Raw genomic sequence first — 332 nt, forward strand, 5'->3', positions numbered from 1 at the left:
TCACGCCGGCCTCTGCCGCCGCAGGCTCGCCCCGCATCCGTGCCCCTCCCTCCCCCTGGCCTGTGCCAGAGCCCCTGAATCAGCTGCTCCTTTAACCCCGTCCTGTCTGAGCGAAGGGCAGACGCCCTTGGACGACCTACACGCAGAGGCGGGGCCAAGTCCAAAGCTGAACCCCAGGCGCTGTGCGAACAAAGAGGAGAGGGGGAGGTTTTTCCCAGCAGCCTCAGAAGCAGCGGATTAAAGCTCCACAATCAACTTGAAGTGCCCTGCATCTGTGGAAAACCTGAATAGACAGCGAAATATCCCAAGTTGAGGAGGTGGACTTTGGGAGC

This window comes from Physeter macrocephalus, chromosome 3, assembly GCF_002837175.3.
Source record: "Physeter macrocephalus isolate SW-GA chromosome 3, ASM283717v5, whole genome shotgun sequence".
Taxonomy (NCBI): Eukaryota; Metazoa; Chordata; class Mammalia; order Artiodactyla; family Physeteridae; genus Physeter; species Physeter macrocephalus.